Source organism: Hevea brasiliensis, chromosome 16 (genome assembly GCF_030052815.1).
Source record: "Hevea brasiliensis isolate MT/VB/25A 57/8 chromosome 16, ASM3005281v1, whole genome shotgun sequence".
Classification (NCBI taxonomy): Eukaryota; Viridiplantae; Streptophyta; class Magnoliopsida; order Malpighiales; family Euphorbiaceae; genus Hevea; species Hevea brasiliensis.
The window spans coordinates 13137278-13154563 of record NC_079508.1 but is presented as its reverse complement, the minus strand read 5'-3'; positions in this window follow the sequence as shown (position 1 = coordinate 13154563).

The window sequence follows — 17286 nt, the reverse complement described above, 5'->3', positions numbered from 1 at the left end:
TATTTTACTATTCCGGTGACCGGTGTTGGTCCGGACAATTAAGGGGATTAGAACCACACTTAAGACAACTAGAGAAGCTATAAACACAAATAATTAGTAATTTCCAATTAGTTAAGTATAAATAAGAAAAATAGAACATAAGAAGTTAAACGAGCCGAGAGTCACAGCGATGGGTGACCTTCTCGGGAACGACTGCGAAGTCAATTTAAACTCAAATTTCAAACCGTAAAATGTGACGCTGCGGTCCTTAGGACCCTTACGAACATAGTGGAAAAGAGAAAATCACGAAAAAGAACTGTTAAGCCAGTCAAATAATTAGGTCAGGGAGCCGAAGGAAATATTAAATTATTTGCAAACCGGGTTGAACCGGCGAGGGGCAATTTGGTCAATTGACCCCGAGAGCTGACTCCTGACCTAACTGTCAAATAAAATAGGAAAAAAAAATTTGGAATCAAGAATTAAATTAAAGAACTAATAGAAAAAAAAAGAAGAGAAAATAAAAAAGTTAAAAAGGTGTAGGAAGATGACATCATGCATGATATCATGCATGATGCTAAAAGTCATAATTAATATAATTAATTAAATTGGAATTTATGGTCTTCCTAAAGACAAAACACTTAAAAGAAAAGAAAAAGAAAAAAAAAATTTAATTACTTCTCCTCCATTCCCGTCACCCCTTTCTCTCTCATTTCTCTCATTTCCTTTCCACCATTAACACCCATCTCAAGCTTTCAAAAGCTTGATTTTATTTTATAAACTCCCTAACTCCTTTAAGTAAATCTTGTTCTTGGACTTTGACAAGCATCTTGACAACAAAAAGAAGAGCAAAGAAAGAAGATTTGAAGAGGGAGAAATTCAAAAAAAGAGGTTAGTGGTTAGTTTTTAATATAATGTTTAAATTCATAATTAAGTAGTTGAATTACACTAGAAATTATAGAAAAATGAAATGAAATAAATTGTTGAAGGACCAAACCTAAATTTTAGTCAACTAGGGTTTGAGGATGTGTATGCATGAACTTGGTGAATTTAAAGGTGTATGTGAGCTTATTGGTGTTGAATGATCATGATTAAATGTTTTGAATTAGTTAAATGCAACAAGTTAGTAAGTTAGGGTTTGGACATTAGGGTTTAGAGACCAAAAATGTGAAAAACTTGTAAATGGTGTCTTTGACCTAATGTGAAGTGAAAAATGGTCATTTGTGACCAAATGAGGTGTGTTAGAAATGTTGGAATTAAAAGCCAATTCGGATTGGATAAGGTCATGTGCTGGCAGCATGACCAAAACCTCCTTTGAGGGACCAAAAATGAAATTTTACAAGTCCAATGGATATGGGACCAATTGGGGATGAAAATAGGCACTAAATGACACAATTTTCATTTAGGAAGCCTGCCCAAAAAGTGACTAAAACCTAGTGAACAAAGTGACCGAAGTTGAGAAATCGTAGGCTGCCACTGCACAAACTGACCAAATGAACAGTGTGGTCATAACTTGAGCTAGGTAGTCAAAATGACCTGAAATTTTACCAGTATTTAGATGAGATATAGACCTAAAACTTTCATGAAGAACACAAACCCAAATTATGCCATTTACCCAATCAAATTATTGAGCAAAGTTGAGTTATTGAATCTGCAAAACTGCAGAATTGCATATGAGCAGTAAAGTTTCAATGGCTATAACTCTCTCTAGAATACTACGATTTAGGTGATTCTTGAACCGATGGAAACCTAAGGTATAGTAGAACATTTCATATGAAGAAAGTCAGACCAAATTATGGACTTAAGTTAATCAAATTGCTGAACGAAGTTGGGATCAATAATCTGCCAGAACAAAACTCTGCAGCATGAACAGTAATCGTAATTTGTGCATAACTTGAGCTACAAAACTCCAATTGGGGTGATTCAAAAAGAAGAATAAACTTAAGACAATAAGGAACATTTTCTATGAAGGAAGTTTTGCCAAATTCCAACAGTAAAATTTCCAATGGAACAGTGCAACTAGGAGCACCAAAACTGAAAATTTGACAATTTTGCCAAAATGACTTAAACTTTGAGAAAATGACCAAAACCAACAAATTTAATGACCAAAATGTGGTATGTGGGTGAAGTTGGAATTCCCATACCTATTAAGCCTTAGAAAGTCAACAAATTGACTTGAATAGTATAGTGAATAGTAACCCGAAGCACAAAATTTCAAGAACGTCGAGTTTAGCACGTTAGAGCTAGGTAAAAATGAGGCTAAATTTATTTTGGATTTATGTTAAGTTCTGGTACTGAAACATTATAAAATTGTGTGTCTCAGTTGAAAAGAATATCGGGAAGGAACCCGAGGAACCGAGTCGAGGCTAAGGGGCGACTCGCTTGAGGTTTGTGCACAACATCACTATGCTTTAAAAACTCATTGATTAAGTGAATGAAATATGCATTTTGCTTTTGCTTTGAATTGTTGAAAGTATTGTGATCTTATTTATGATGTTTTGATTTAAATTGTGAAAGTTATTGCGTATATTTAAAATGACAATATTTAGTAAATTGTTAAGATAAGTTTTGAAACCACAGTGTCATGACCATATATTTGAACACCTCACTAGCATGACTAGTGGGGGTAATTAGTTTCGAATTTTGATTCCTTCTCTGGACAAGTGTTGAGGTGTGCCAGTAGAAGAGGATGTGAATGGATATCCATATATTTGAGCTAGCTAGCCTTATGATGTGATTTCTCTTTAGCCTTTGGCTATTGAGATTCTATTTGTTTCGAGTGGCATGATCTAACTGTGGGTTTTATGAAATGTGTTTTGATACTTAGAAATGAACTTGGTTTGCATTTAAAATCTCACAATGCATGATTTGTACTTAATTCTCATGTTCAGCCAAATTTTTGAATAAATGTGATTTAAGTTTTGCATAACGATTATTTTAGTATGTTGTGCACCATTGAGTCCTAGTACTCAGCGATAGCTTCTATTCTTTGTCAGAATCTGAGAGACTAGAGGAAGCGTGATGAGCTTTGAGGTGTGAGGAGCTATCAGCTTAAAGTCTTCGGGTATAATTTATACCCTAACTGTAAATATTTCTTTTGATGTATATATTGCACATAAATGTATGGACATGTAAAAATGGGTCTTGAGCAGTTTGTATAAAAATTGTATAAAGTTATAATTTATATTGTAGTTTGAAATTCTCTTAATGTAAATTTTGTAATGATGTATCTAAATTGTTTTGTTTCTAATGAAATATGAATGGAACTATTTTATTTAATTTGAATGAAATGGATTGCTAGTATTTTGATGATCATTGGATAGTGGATTTGAAATTTGGAAGTTAATAAATGTGTTGAGAAATTGATTGAGATTGAGTATGAAATTGAAGCAGTTGTTGAGAAAAATTTTTAGAAGTGCTTTTTACAGGTATTTGAAGAACTGGTTTCTCAAAATACAGACAGAACTCTGTCAAAATTTTTATAAAATTTGCAGAAAAATAAAATAGGCCAAAATTTCCAACTAGCTTTCCACTTAATTACATGTTTTAAATACTTATTAGAAATGCTCACCACTTATTAAAAATAAGAGAATTGTTTTAAAATCCCTTGTAGGGTACTTAATGAGTTATCGGTAGGTGAAGTTCGGTAGTTCATTAGGTATTCTACGGGATCATGTTATGCCTTACAGAGGGGTAAGGTGTGACAAAAAACCTGTAAAAACACTTTCAATAATTGTTTCCACAACTCCCAACCATCAAAATGACTTAGTTCAACATAATTCAAATCAATTCCACAATTCAACCAAAGTTTGTCATCTCACAATATTTCATAATTTCATTCACATAGCATTTAAAATTTAATTTACATATACAGGTCTTAATTTACAAAAAGAAAATCTAAAATAATATTATTATAATTTACTGTACAACTGCTCAACTTTACATTAATACATATAACATTACAATATTTACATCAAAATAACTATAAGGGTATAAATAAATACCCGTACCAAAAAGGTCAATATAGTCCTCTATCTCAATAGCAACTCACTCTGCTGCTTTCTCCTTGCCCTTATCTACGATAGTAAAATAAGCTATCGCTGAGTATAAGTTATAGCCTAAGTTATAGCCATTTGAACATGGCTTGCCGGATTTGGTTTTACCCAAAATTCTGGGCATTCACTGGATAATGGCAGTTTTTTGTGGGTTGATTGTAGGTGAGTTTTTGGATAGTTTATGGTCAAATTTTGAGTTTGTTTTCTTCATGAAAGTTGTAGGGCTATGTATCAGCTTTCTATCAGTAAAAGTTCAGGTCATTTGGACCTCCCTAGACCAAGTTATGATCATTTATGTAACTATTGTTCATTTGGCCATTTTTGTACAGTTAGTTTGCCAATTCCGGATTTGGCCTAATTATTCACTAAGTTATGGTCACTTTCTGGGCATGATTCCTAAATGAAAAATGTGCCATTTTGTGTCTAGTTTCATTCAAAATTCACTTCACACCAATTGGATTGGTAAAGTTTTAGTTTTGGTCCCTGAAAGGGACCTAGGTCAAGCTGCCTGCAGATTGACCCTCACTAATCCGAATTGGAACTTGGTTCCACCAATTCATACACACTAAAAATGGTCACAATTGACCATTTCTCAACTCAAATAAGGTCAATAACATCATTTGGCTAATTTTGAAATTTTTCTTCAATTTTTCACATTCTCCAAACCCTAGTTACATGCATTTCAACTCTAATGCAAACTTAAAGTGTATATTCATGATTTATACACTTAATTCACTTCAAATTTTAGGTTTCCTAAGTACAAATTTCAACTTTTTGTATTTTTAAGTCTTTAAAAATATTTTTGACTTGGTCAATTTAGGTAGGCAAATTAAAATTGTATTTTGACATCATGATGATGTCATCCAATGAGGTAAGCATCTTTCAATTTTCTTTTTCTTTTGTATTTATTTTTCTATTAGTTCTTTAATTTAATTTATCATCTCAAAATTTCCTTTTCTCCGATTTTATTAGACAGTTAGGTCATGAGTCAGCTCTAGGGGTGAATTGACCAAATCGCCTCTTGTTGGTTCAATCCGATTTGCAAGTTATTTGATATTTCTTCCGAATCCCTGACCTAATTATTTTACCTGCTTAACAATTCTTTTTCATGATTTTCTCTTTTCCACTGTGTTCACAATAGTCCTAAGGACTGCAGTGTCACATTTTATGATTCAAAATTTGAGTTTAGATTGACCTCGCAGTCATTCCCGAGTGACTCCCGGCTCATTTAACTTTTTGTGTTCTATTTTTCTTCTTTGTACTTAATTATTTGGCAATTATTAATTATTTGTGTTCAGGCCTTATCTAAGTGTCTTAGATGTGGTTCTACTTCTCTTAATTATCTGGATTGACACCGGTCACCGAAACAGTAAAATATACCAGGCTATGCAATTAGGGGTGTTACAGTCACTTAGCTCTGGCTGATTTACTGCACCCTGGCTACCAGATGTACTATCCCTACCTTTGCCCTGGCCTCTACTAACTGACGGTGAGCTTCTGAGGGTAGAACTTTGGGCTGATTCCTCTGAAGTAGTAGGTGGTCTAGTACGGCGTGCACTCGTACAATCTTTAACAAAATGACCAGTGCCACTACAGTTATAACATGCCCTTGTGGCTTTATAGCATATTCCACCATTCACCTTTTCACATGTTTCATAGGTGCGGACTGACAATGTCCCCCTGGGTGTTTGTTTGGTATACCTGGGTGGCCTCTGTCCTGAGGATCTACCTCTACCAGACTTGCAAGAGCTGGATCCTCCAAAATATTTCCTTTTTCCTGATCCACTACCCAAAGCTTGACCCGAAGTCTTTCCACTCTTCTCTTTTTCCTCTGTTCCCTTTTTAGCTATCCCTTCCATTTCAATTCTTTCTAGTTCCAGGGCTTGTGCAACTAATTCTGAAAAGTATTAATGTCTGAACCCCACTACTTGTAGTCTCAAACTAGGACTTAACCCGACTTCAAACTGTTTACATCGATCCCTACTAGTGGTGAGTAGACTTCCATCATAATGACTCAGCCTAGAAAAATCCCTCTCATATTCTGTTACTGTTTTGTCCCTTTGATTCAAACTCAAAAATTCTTGCAGCTTCATATCAATATATGTGTCAGGGGACCATTTCTACCTGAACTCCCTCAAAAAATCTGACCATGTTTGAACTGTCCCCTATATCTTAATTTCATTTTCCAATTTGAATCACTCCATTTGGAGTTCTGGTTTTCAAGTTATGGTCAATTTATCATGTGTTGATCCAATGACTCTTTATAGTTCCAGAACCAGGCAGATTCTAGAACCTCATTTTGCCCAGCCAATTAAACTAGCTACAATCTTATTTTGGCCTAATGTTCTTCATATAAGTTGTTACCCTATGTTTCTTGGTCACACAAGTTTAAAATCATAATTTTTAAAGTTATGTATGGTGAGTTATGGCAATTTAACTGACCTGGACTCATAAACTCTGTGCATCAAGATTCCAGGTTCAGGTCAGTATATTGCATTTCACATTTGAGGTTCTTATCCTCAAAATTTGGGTAAGGTTGCTAAAGTAAGTTTGTAGCCCTATTTCTTAGGTTTCCAGAACAGTTTGGCTCATCCCAATTGGAGTTTCCTAGTGAGAGATATAACTTAAATACTATCCTGAGGTCAATGGCTAATTAGCTTATTTTCAGGATTTGAATTGTTGACTTGTCCTAGCAAGTTGCCTAAGCTCCATTAGGTTCTAGATTTTGGTCAAAACACCAAAATTGTAGTTTTAGGTCTTATAAAAATTTTGGCTTTGGTTTCACTACATTTATAGTTTTGTGTACCAAGTTATGGCATTTTTTCCAAAACTGGTTGGATGGCCATTTGTCCAGGATTTTATTCAGTTTTGGTTCTGGTGAGTTTTGTTGACCTAATTTGTTCTAGCAAATTGGTTGGGTTAGGGTCAGAATTTAGACTCATGATCCTCATAAAAAATTTGCTCCTATGTCTAAAATTTCTAATGATTCAAGAATCAGGTCATTCTGACCTTCCTAAAGTGAGTTATGGCCATTTGAACATGTACTGTTCTATTGGTCATTTTTTCCAGGTCTAGCAATAGGTCACCCAGATTCAAGCCAATTTTAGACCAACTTATGGTAAGTGTTTGAGAAAGGTTTCTCCATAAAAAATGTAATATTATGACCCTAGTTTCATCTCTAATTGGCCTCACACCAATTGGAGCAACGCAACTCTACTTATGGCCATTTAACCTTGCTGGACTCATTGGTCCAGAATTCAGCAATTCAATATCCCTCACTTATCTCAATTCCATTCATCAATTCATGTTAATTCTCAACTCAAAATACACCAAATGCCACAATTAGGCATGATAGCACCAATTGGTCAACATTTCATCAAAACCCTAATTTTCATAAACCCTAATTCTTCCACCTTACAAATTTTTATGCAATTCATGCAAGCTTAACTCAATAATCATATACACATCCCAAATCAAGCTAGAATATATGATTAATCACATTAAAGTGCGACATCTCTTACCCGACTACAGTATAGCCGAGCAAGACATGTCACACTCGGTGTCGAAGCACCCTATTTTATCTTACTTTATTCCTTTAAAAATTTTGTTCTCATTATATTTTAATATTAATTATCTTTCTATGGAGAAACCAGCAGAGTTTCCCCTGTTTCTATTAACATTTGGCATATTTCACTATTTACCTATTTGAAATTGAACAATATTTTCAAAATAAAATCTCATAATCATCTCATGTATTTTAATTCTCATATTCATTTCCATCCACTTTCCTTCATACTCCATTTACAAATCAAAATTCTCATATTTCCATTAATTTACATAATTTGCAAACTAATTGAATAAATTTACAATTTACATGATATACAAATTAATTACATATGAACTAATCAATTTATTAATTTACATCACATAAATATTACTTACAAATTCTTAGTTTACAATTCTTAGTTTACATTACAACATACAAAATATTTATAATATACAAAATACATAAAATGACTTATATGGGCCCTATCTGCATGCATTACTTGTCACACCTTACTCCTCGTAAGATGTAACATGTTCCCGTAGTACACCTAATGAATTACCGTACTTCACCTACCGGTAACCCATTAAATATACTACAAGGGATTTTAAAACAATTTTCGTTCATTTTGGAATTGGTGGGTAAAATTTTTTTCAAATATTAAAAACCTTTATTTAAAGTCCAAACATAAATCAAATTTTTAGATATTTAAGATTTCCGCAATTTTTACAAAAATTTCGGCAGAGTGCCGTCTGTATTTTGAGAAAACAGTTCTTCAAAACCTGAAAATAAAAACACTCCCAATATTTTTCTCAATCACAACTTCATTTGCAACCACCAAATTTCAAATCAACAACAATGGCAATACTTCAACTCAAAATCCAAATTTCAAATCAAAAATTAATAACTCAAAACATTTCATAAACTCATGCACATTGCATTTTAAATATTTAATTTACATTCACTATTAAATTTACAAACACAAAATCTCAAGAATAATATTATTACAATTTTATCTCATAACCGCTCAAACTACAGAGATACATATGCATACCATCATATTTACATCAAACTAAACTACTAGGTATAGACAATACCGCATGTAAATTCTTCAACCGTGCTCCTCTCTCGATCAGAAAGTACTCACTCTCATCGCTATGTGCTTTTCTCTATCTGCGACAGCAAGTTAAAGCTATCGCTGAGTATATAAATACTCAGTGGTGCACAATAAAGAATAAAATGTATAATATAAGACATTTATGAACAAATCCTCATTCAAAAATCTCATAATCGCATTTCACAATTTGTTTCTCAAATTGCATTTATAACAAATCATAATTTCAAGCTTAATATAGCACAACTTGATCAAACAATTTAATAAACATAGTGTTGCCAAACAATAACACAACTTAGGCAATGACACAAAATTTTTGAACATGCCGTGTGTACATCACGATAAGGAAAACACCCTCACTAATCGAAATCAATGAGGGAGGTGGCTAGCTAGCTAATGAGTACTCATCCAAACTCGCCCCTCAGACTGGGAAGCCAGAGAGGGAGGAAACTGATCAAATATCAAACTCACCCCACAAGTGGATGAGGAACATATTAATATTGCCATGCCAAGTGTGAATTAAAACAATTTAAATCAAGTTATTCAAATATTTTATGCGAAACACAATCAATTTCTAAAGTCAAATTTTCATTCACAGGTGGCAACACCATAGTACTTAAAACCCATAATTAACACAAAAATTTCACAATGCAGAAAATTAAACAAGCTTCATTTCAAATCTCCATTGTAAAATAGGTAGCACAACATTCTCGAAATTCATAATAAAATAAACATATTCACAATGTATAACAAATCAATTTTCATTGTAAAAAGTATAATTTATAAATTTTTGTGCACAAACCTGATGTGAGTCGCCTATCGACCTTGACTCGATTTCTCGGGTCCTTTCCCGGTGTTCTTTTCCACTAAAACACACAGTTTCACAGTGTTTCAGTATCATAACTTACCATAAATCCAATAATTAATTCATAAATACTTAATTCTAGCCCAAATATGCTTAAACTAATGTTCTTAGAAATTTTCATTTCAGGGTTACTATTCACTACACTATTTAAGTCAAATTGTTGACTTTCTAAGGCTTAATAGGTATGGGAATTCCAACTTCACCCACATACCACATTTTGGTCACCAAACTTGTTGGTTTTGGTCATTTTCTCAAAACTTAAGTCCTTTAGGCAAAGTTACAAATTTTTAGTTTTGGTGCCTTAGGTTGTACTGTTCCATTGGTCATTTTACTGTTGGAATTTGACAAAACTTCCTTCATAGAAAATGTTCCTTATTGTCTTAAGTGTATTCCCATTTTGGATCACCCCAATTGGAGTTTTGTAGTTCAAGTTATAGCCAAAATACGATTCTTCGCTCACTTGCCTTTATTCATCTTGCTATTTTGGTTACGGCGATTTTGATCCAACTTCGTTCAGTAATTTGATCAAGTTAAGTCCATAATTTGGTCTAATTTCCTTCATACGAAATGTTTTACTATGTCTTAGGTTTCCATCGGTTCAAGAATCGCCTAAATCGGAGTTTTCTAGAGAGAGTTATAACCATTGGAACTTTACTGTTCAAATGGAAATCTGCAGTTTTGCAGGTTCAGTAACTCAACTTTGCTCAATAATTTGATTAGGTTAATGGCATAATTTGGGTTGGTGTTCTTCATGAAAGTTTTAGATCTATATCTTATCTAATTACTGGTAAAATTTCAGGTCATTTTGACCTACCTAGCTCGAGTTATGACCAAATGAATAATTACTGTTCATTTGGTCAGTTTGTGCAGTGGCAGACTGCTCTTATTCAAATTTGGTCAATTTGTTCACTAGGTTTTGGTCAGTTTTTGGGCATGGTTCCTAAATAAAAATTGTGTCATTTTATGTCTATTTTCATCCCCAATTGGTGGCATATCAATTGGACTTGTAAAATTTCAGTTTTGGTCCTTCAAAGTTGACTTGGTCATGCTGCCAGCAGCATGACCATACAACCTCCGAATTTGGCTTCACTTCTAATAATTCAAACACAACTTATTTGGTCACAATTGACCATTTTTCAGTTCACAATAGGTCAAACATGCCATTTACTCATTTCTTGCATTTTTGGTTCACAAACCCTAAGTTCAAAACCCTAATTCATGTCATTTGTTGCATTTAGCTAATTAAATACTTATAAGCATACTCCCTTAACTCAATTAAGCTTCCAACATGTTTAGCTCAAACAAATTTATACTTTGTCCAACCAAACCCTAGCTGTCCAAAATTCTATATAATCCCTCAACAAATTTTCTTTCCATTTTAAGTTTATTTACAAGCATAACTTAACTACTTAAACATAGATTCAAAGAGAAAATGAAGAAGAACACTAACCTTAATTCTTTGATTTACAATCCACCAATTCTTTCACTTTCTTCTTTCTTCTTCTCCCTCAATCTTCTTTTCTAGTGTAGATTGGAAGCTTTTTAGGGTTTAGGGTTGAAATTTATGGGGAAGAACTACGTTTTTCAAGCTTTAAAAGCTTGTTAATGGAGGAACCTTGGGAGAGAAAAGTGAGAGAGAGATAAAAACGTTTTTTGAAGAAGAAGAAATGATTTTCTTTTTTCTTTTTTTATGAATTTTTAAGTCTTATGGAAGACCAAAAATGTAAATAAAGAAATAAATTAATTATATTCTTTATGGCATCATGCATGAGGTCATGCATGATGTCATCACCGTTTGACTTTTCCATTTTTCCATTTCCTTTTTTTTTTCTATTTATTTTTCTATTAATTCTTTAATTTAATTTTTGATTCCGAAATTTTCTTTTGTCCAATTTTATTTGACAGTTAGGTCAGAAGTCAGCTCTCGGGGTCAATTGACCAAATTGCTGTAACACCCCTATGTTCGGTAATGCGTTCTACTGTTCTAGTGACCAGTGTTGTCCGGACAGCTAGGATGCTTAGAACTACACTTCGATATAAGTGAGGAGACATTAAATAATGAAATACAAGAAAAGAAAATACAAGAAAAACAAAGGAAAAATAATAGTAAAGAAATGCAACCAAGTTAAGCGAGCCGGGAACCCTAGCGATGGGTGACCGCACGGGGAAGTCACGGCGTGGACCGTTGACTAGCCCTGGACCGCGGGGAACCTGGAAATTAATTTTAAGACTTAAAGAGACATAAATTGAAGTATAAATATCATTAGAAATATCAAAGAAAAATTAAATAATTAGTACAAAGAAAAGTGAGAAATCGAAAAACGGACAAAACCCAGTGTTACCGAAAAATCGGGAATGCAACCTGAACAGGGGCATTGTGGTCATTTGACATCCCGAGTTGTCTTTTGACCTAAATGTCCATTGAAAATAAATAATATTACACTTGGAAAATATAATGAAAAATTAATTTAGGGGTACCTAATGTAAATAGCAAAAATGGGAAGCTTAATGTGGGAAAATGAAATTTTAGATTAAACTAATAATTTATTTTGACATGGTGCTCCACTAATTCATGAAAGTGGACCACTACCACTTCATTTGGACAGCAGATCATCTTCTTCCTCACTTCTCCAAGAACCAGCCAAATTTCTCCCAAGAAAATCCACCATTGACGTCCATTTGAAAGCTTCATGCAAGCTTGATTTAAGCTTCCTTCTTTGCACCTTCCTTCATTAAAGTTAATCCTCACACCATGGGCAGTAGATAGGCAGTAAGAAGACCAAGTTTTGGAGAGATTTTGAAGAATTTCCAAAGTGGTAAGTTTGTATTTTTGGGTTATTGCTTCATTAAAGTTAGTAAGAATTTTATGGGTGTTTGATTTATGAAGAAATTTTTGAGTTTTGATGTTGAATGGGAATGTGCACTTTTGGCAGCCATGGAAGCACCTTGAAGGCAGTTTATTTGTGCTTGTAAATGGTGAATTAAATGATTGATTAAATGTATATTGTGTAGGAAATTGTTTGGGTGATGTATATTTAGAATATGTAAATGTGAAATGAAATTTAAACCTTGGAAATTAATGGAATGTAAATGTACCATTGTGGCAGTTTGTTAGCTCTTGAAGAATGCTGGAATTCATGCTTGGTTTATGGAATAATGATGTTAAAATGTGTTGGTTGTTATGGCAGTTTGAGTGCATGAATGATGGTGTGAAGTTTGACATGTAAATGAGCATGAATTGGTGATTGAATTATTGTAAATTGAGTTGGACAAATTCTGCACTTATTGGTGCACATTGAATGTAATTGTAAGCTGCCAAAATGACCTATAATATGTTATAAATTATGTTTAGGTTGTGGTACAACCAGAATTGGTTTGAATGTTAAGTTTGGTGAGTGTTAAAAGTGATACTTGATGTGTATGCAAGAATTTCAATAAGGCAGCTTGAGTTTTAGGCCTATAACTTTAAGTGTGTGACTCCAATTGGTATGAGACCAATTGGAGGTGAAACTAGGCACAAAATGTGCCAACTTTCATGAAGAAAGCTTGCCAAAATTCTGCTTGCAAGATAGCTTGAAAAATGACCAAATCCGGATTAAGTGCAAATGAGGCTTGAAAATTGACCATTTGGGCAGCAGTTAGTGTTTAGGCCATAACTCACTCAAAATAGGTCCAATTGACCTGAAATTTTAACCATGAATAGTTAAGACCCATATCTACAAGTCTTATGAAGACACCAAAGCCCAAAAATGACCATAAGCAAGTCAAACAGCTTGCACAAGTTCGGGTCCAAAAACTGGCCGAACCTAAAATGACCTAAAGTGACCTAAAATGACCAATTTTGGTGCAATTTGACCAGCAATAGTAAAATGACCATAACTTGGTCTACATAACTCAGAATGACCTGAAATTTTACCCCGCGTTCCATAAGACATAGATCTACAATTTTTTAGTTTTGACCGAAACCCGAAAACCGAGGGAACTAGGTCGTCCGGCTAGGTCAAACTAGTATCCCGGAATCCAGCAAATTGCAAGAAAATGCAGTATACACGGAAATGAACTTGGTAACATGTACCAACCCTAAAAGACTATCGAATGTGACATATTAATAACATTAAAACCTAATTTACCTAGAATGCATTGAGGGTCGACATATTAGGTTGACTAAGCAAATATTAGAATTCAGTGAATTAATTATCAAGCATTATCGTTAGAGACAGTTTAAATGAGTACTGAAACACTTCAAATTGAGTTAGCAAAGACTCAGGGAAAGGGAAGGAAACACTGAGTCAAGACCAAGAGACAGTTATCAGAGGTTTGTGCACAACTAGTTTTTAACTGATTTTGTTTGAATATTTCATATGATTAAATGACATATTTTTCTTATGTATTATGCTTAACAAGCATTGGATTTGATTCAATGATTATTGAAATTGTTATAGTATGTATGAATTTAGCTTTGTGAAATGGCATTTCCACAAGTATTAAGCATTGTTATGGATTGAATAAATTATGTTTTAAAAAATTGTGATAGAACATGTTTTGAATTGTGATGGTAATTTTCATGGAAAAATGCAAATTTATGATTTGAATTGTGATGAGCATAAAAATTATTGGATATTGCAATTGAATTTGAATCGAATTATATTGTGATTTATGCTCACTAAAAGGATTGTGATATTGTTTTATATCTCACTATAGATGCTTGACTAGGTTATTACCCGTCTCTCTCATTTGTTGAGAAGACAATGGAGTTAGTTGTGTTTTGATTACCATGGTACGTGCACAGGCTTAGATTTTCCTCTGATTTGAGGTTAGATCTAAGTTTATTTTATCGTTATGGCCCTTGCGGAAGATTCATTATTGTGATGGTACTGTGCATGATGATTCGACCTCCCCGACCATAGGGAGTTAGAATCTGATTCGACCTCCCCGACCATAGGGAGTTAGAATCACATCGAATATGGCCCTTTCGGATTAGTCTTGCATAGTTAGTGAGATAAAGAATGATTTTTGAGATACAGAATGATTTTTAAGATACAGAATGGCTTTTGAATGGTAAAGAATTGTGATTTCAATTATGATTTATGTATAATTGATTTTGTTGGAATTACCTAAATGGTTAGTTATGATTTGATAAATTGAATTTCATGATCGAAGTCATTTTATACAAATGATTTACATTATTGGCAATGAATATTTTGAGATTTAGAATTTGATGAGTATTTAGATTTCCAAATTATTTACTGTAAATTTTGTCAATGTATATTGTACTATGTTTTAAATTATAGTTGTGCATCACTGAGTTTACCACTCAGCGATAGCTTTGTATGCTGTCGCAGGTAAGAAGAGCATAGAGCGGTGAGTAAGTTTCTTTGAAGACACTTTCAGTTTAGCTCCAGGTATATTATAGGTATACCCATGTACATAGGTTTTGATGTATGCATGTAATAATATGTATGTAAATTATTTGAGCAGTTGTATAAAAACTCTTGTAAAATATTTTGGTATATAATTAAATGTAAATCATTGTAAATATAAAGTTGAGATTTTATTTACTTAAATAGTTTTGTATTATAAATTTTGATTCTTGTAATCAATGAAATGTTTCTTTGTGATGAGAGTAGTTTGAAAATGAATTGATTGTTTATTGAGAATTGAATTGTGAATTGAAATAAAGTTTATTGGAGTTGTATTTGAGAAAACATATTGGGAGCATTTTCTTTTGCAGGATTGAAGAACTGTTTTCTCAAAATACAGCCAGCACTTTGCCGAAATTTTGAACAAATTTTATAACAACAGATTTTAATCGATGATTTAAATTTCACGAAAATTGTTTTAAAATCCCTTGTAGTATATCTAATGGGTTATCGGTAGGCGAAGTACGGTTATTCATTAGGTGTACCACGGGATCATGTTACATCTTACAGGAGAGTAGGGTGTGACATGTTTTGTGGTATCAGAGCAATGGTTTTAAAGTGAATTTCGAACTGTGAATTTGAAATCTTTTTGTCGGTAACTACAACTGCTCAAATGTTTGATACATATAGTACATTTACATCATAAATATGAACTGATGGAGAGAAATCTCCTTATGTTGGTTGTACAGGAATAGAAAATCTTGTGAAAAGATATGGAAGAGAAGAATGAGACAATAGAACAGTCTGTGATGGCAGAAGAACAAGTTGAGGTCCTAGCTCCACAAAATTTTGAAGGTCTGACTGTACCAGTTTTACCGGTACAAATTACTGCACAAATGGCCCGGCAAATGGCCATTTTCTTTCAACAAATGGCTGATAATCACATCGGCCCAAGCCCAAATCTGCACTCCAACCCCCACAAGGGCAACATGAAATAGAGAAGAGGGAGAAAACTATGGGTCAGAGCTCAAGCAGTAATTTGAGAAAAGAGAAAAGAAATTGAGGAGCCCCGAGCTCAGGGATATAACAGAGGTGGATCATCAAGGCAGAGACCACCAAGGTCCAGTCGTACCCTTCTCGTCAATGTGAAGCTTGTGGAAGATATCATGGTGGGATATGCTATAAGGCTATTGGAGCCTGTTATAACTTTGGAGGCACAGGACACTTTGCCAAGGACTGCACCAGTAGTCGCAGAGTTGGACCACCTCCTACTCTGCGAAGGATCGATTCGAGCCCTGTCACTAGAAGTTCACAACCATCTAGCAGAGGTAGAGTCAGGGTAGAGGTAGCCCAACAGCCAAGGCACGATGAAACAATCGAGCAAGACAATTACTCGGTTAGAGTCTACGCAACGAGACAGAGGGAAGAAGTCGAGACATCTGATGTTGTGGCTGGTACCTTCTCAACTTTTAACTAAGATGTGTTTGTGTTATTTGATCTGGGTTCTACCCATTCTTATGTGAGTGCTAGCATCATTGATTGCATTGCTGTTCCATGTACAAAAATGGACTTTGAGGTGCTAGTAACAAGTCTGCTAGGACAGGAGGTCAGGGTTAATATAATGTATAGAGATTGTCCTTTGGTGATCCAAGGACACACTTTTCTATCTGATTTCATTGAAATGCCCTTTAGAGATTATGATATCATCTTGGGCATGGATTGGTTAGCAAGGTATCATGCCATGATTGACTGTAGGTTGAAGACAGTCACTTTCGGTCTCCCTCAGTACAGTGATGTGGTAATACATGGGAAGAGGCAGCTATTGCCATCAAACATTATTTCGGCTGCACTAGCCAGAAAATGATCAGAAAGGGGGTGAAGCATACTTGGCACATGTGGTAGACACCCAAGTGGGGAGTCCAGCATTGAGGGACATCCCTACAGTATATGACTTTCTAGACGTGTTTCCTGATGAGTTGCCAGGATTACCTCCGGAAAGAGAGGTGTAGTTTGAAATTAATGTTATGCCCAGTGTAGATCCAATCTCCATAAAACCATACAGAATGGCACCAGTAGAGTTGAAGGAGTTGAAGGTACAATTGCAAGAATTACTTGAAAAGGGCTTCATCCGCCCTAGTGTGTCACCATGGGGAGCACTAGTATTGTTTGTTAAGAAGAAGGATGGCACTCTTCGTTTATGTATTGTTTGACCTAGGGTCTGCATACTTTTATGTTAGAGTTAGAACTATATGTTCTGTTGTTATTCCTTTACAGGGGAATAAATTTTGATGCATTAGTGATTGGTCCTTAAGATAAGGATTGTGATAATAAGTGAAATTAGTTTTGGAAGAGTTTATCGGCGAAAAGTATTT